Source organism: Lethenteron reissneri, chromosome 70 (genome assembly GCF_015708825.2).
Source record: "Lethenteron reissneri isolate LAM-NWPU_2019-01 chromosome 70, ASM1570882v1, whole genome shotgun sequence".
NCBI lineage: Eukaryota > Metazoa > Chordata > Hyperoartia > Petromyzontiformes > Petromyzontidae > Lethenteron > Lethenteron reissneri.
The window spans coordinates 1,053,735-1,056,893 of NC_083848.1; the positions used below are offsets into that span (position 1 = coordinate 1,053,735).

A 3,159-nucleotide genomic window follows, 5' to 3' on the forward strand; every position below is an offset into this window, starting at 1 on the left:
CGTGGTGATGTGGGTGGTGGTGGTGTGGGTGGTGATGTGGGTGGTGGTGGTGTGGGTGGTGGTGGTGTGGGTAGTGGTGTGCGTAGTGGTGTGGGTGGTGGTGTGGGTGGTGGTGGTGGTGTGGGTGGTGGTGGTGTGGGTGCTGCTGTTGCTGCTGCTGTTGCTGCTGCTGTTGCTGCTGTTGCTGCTGCTGCTGTTGCTGCTGCTGTTGCTGCTGTTGCTGTTGCTTGCTGCTGCTGTTGCTGCTGCTGTTGCTGCTGCTGCTGTTGCTGCTGTTGCTGCTGCTGCTGTTGCTGCTGCTGCTGTTGCTGCTGCTGCTGTTGCTGCTGTTGCTGTTGCTGCTGCTGCTGTTGCTGCTGCTGATGTTGCTGCTGTTGCTGTTGCTGCTGCTGCTGTTGCTGCTGCTGCTGTTGCTGCTGCTGTTGCTGCTGCTGCTGTTGCTGCTGTTGCTGCTGCTGCTGCTGTTGCTGTTGTTGCTGCTGCTGTTGCTGCTGCTGCTGTTGCTGCTGCTGCTGTTGCTGCTGCTGCTGTTGTTGCTGTTGCTGCTGCTGCTGTTGTTGCTGTTGCTGTTGCTGCTGCTGTTGTTGCTGTTGCTGCTGCTGTTGCTGCTGCTGCTGTTGCTGCTGTTGCTGCTGCTGCTGTTGCTGCTGTTGCTGTTGCTGCTTTTGCTGCTGCTGCTGTTGCTGCTGTTGCTGCTGTTGCTGTTGCTGCTGCTGCTGTTGCTGCTGCTGCTGTTGCTGCTGCTGCTGTTGTTGCTGTTGCTGTTGCTGCTGCTGCTGTTGTTGCTGTTGCTGTTGCTGCTGCTGCTGTTGTTGCTGTTGCTGCTGCTGCTGCCGCTGCTGCTGTTGTTGCTGTTGCTGCTGCTGTTGTTGCTGTTGCAGGGCTGCTGCTGCTGCCTCTCACAGCAGGCTGCAAGCTGTGCTTGGAATGCGTGACGAAGAATGTGACTGCGTCTGGCAACAACAACCACAGCAACAACCACCACAACAACCACAACAGCAACCACAACAGCATCCACAACAACAACCACAACAACAGCAACCACCACAACAACAACAACCACAACAACAACATCCAAGACAACAACAACCACAACAACCACCACAACAACCACAACAACCGCAACAACAAAACAACAGCAACCACAACAACAACATCCACGACAACCGCAACAACAAGAACCACAACCACAACCACCACAACAACCACAACAACTTTCGAAAGGTTCAAACTTTTCCGAGTTGCTGCTTGGCCCAACATGAAACATCTGCCGAGCCTTGAGCCGACAGGAGATCCACACGTGCCGCGTCTCCACGTGTGCTGCACGGGGCAAGAATAAATGGTGACATTCTAGACGTTGTTAGAGTGACAGTCTAGACGTTGTTAGAGTGACATTCTAGATGTGACATTATAGATGTGTGAAGTTAAACTACCAGTCCATCTGCGAAATCTACTGGGCATCACCCCCCCACCTCCTCCCCCCACCTCCCCCTCCCCCCACCTCCCCCTCCCCCCACCTCCTCCACCTCATCCCCCCCCACCGCACCCCCCACCTCCCCCTCCCACCTCCCCCCCACCACCTTCTCCACCTCCCCCCACCACCTCCAGCTCACCCCCCCACCCCCCACCTCCCTCCACCACCCCCCACCTCCCCCCACCCCACCTCCCCTCCACTCCCCACACTTCCCCCCACCACCTCCCACCCCACCTCCTCCCCCCACCTCCTCCACCTCCCCCCCACCTCCCCCCCACCTCCCCCTCCCACCTCTCCCCACCACCTCCCCCCCACCCTCCACCTCCCCCCCACCTCCCCCCCACCTCCCCCTCCCACCTCTCCCCACCACCTCCCCCCCACCCTCCACCTCACCCCACCACCACACAACCTTGACAGGTTAAACAGTGTCCAGGCACAGACAAAGACAAAGGTCGCCCGTATAGCCCCTGACGGACTGTAGGGGCAAGTGCTGTTAGTAGCGAGTAACAGCTATAGACACACAGACAAAGGTCCCCCGTGTAGCCTCTGACGGACTGTAGGGGCAAGTGCTGTGAGTAGCGAGTAACACCTAGAGACACACAGACAAAGGTCCCCCGTGTAGCCTTAACAGACTGTAGGGGCAAGTGCTGTTAGCGAGTAGCAGCACCTATGAAGGCCGGAACGGCACACGAGGGGGTGGGTGGCCAGCACCACCACGCCCGACCGCCTTTGTCTCCCCAGTGCTAGCGATGTTTACTACACACCGCACCAGGTTACTCATTTGAGGCTGAGTCGACCTAGGGGAGGCCCAGGACCGGATCAGGTGAATCGTCACCGGTGCTGGCCTTGGCGCGGCGCTAACCGCTGCACCACCGCTCCCCACAAGCAACCACCACGACCACAAAACACACACACACCTTTATTGTGTGTACGCAAAGCAAACCTAACAGGTAGGGCGAGCGCGCGTGTTTAACTGTGCACCACAAAGACGCATGGAAACTCCCAGCCCTGACTCGCTTGACGTGTTTCTTGATGTTTCTACTCAAGGTGAAGACGGTCTTTGTTTACATTCGGATTGAGTCGCGTGCCTGCAGCATAACAACAACAACAACAACAACGCATGGGGATGAAGAGAGTTACACTACTATACAATACACTATACACTACTATACAATACACTATACACTACTATACAATACATTATACTACTATACACTACTATACAATACACTACTATACAATACACTATACACTACTATACAATACACTATACACTACTATACACGACACTACTATACAATACACTATACACTACACTACTATACAATACATTATACACTACTATACAATACACTATACTACTATACACTACTATACAATACACTATACACTACTATACAATACACTATACATTACTATATAATACACTATACACTACTATACAATACACTATACATTACTATATAATACACTATACACTACTATACAATACACTATACATTACTATATAATACACTATACACTACTATACAAAACATAATACTACTATACACTACACTACTATACACTATACTACTATACAATACACTACTATACAATACACTATACACAATACACTACTACACTATACACTACACTACTATACACTACACTACTATACACTACACTATACACTACACTACTAT

General features: G+C 52.4%; 1 pseudogene; it reads right to left on the bottom strand.

The window, feature by feature from the left end:
- Positions 1 to 233: 233 nt before the first annotated feature.
- The window catches only part of LOC133360975 (putative uncharacterized protein DDB_G0271606), a 5,158-nt pseudogene continuing 2,232 nt past the window's right edge, over positions 234 to 3,159 (bottom strand).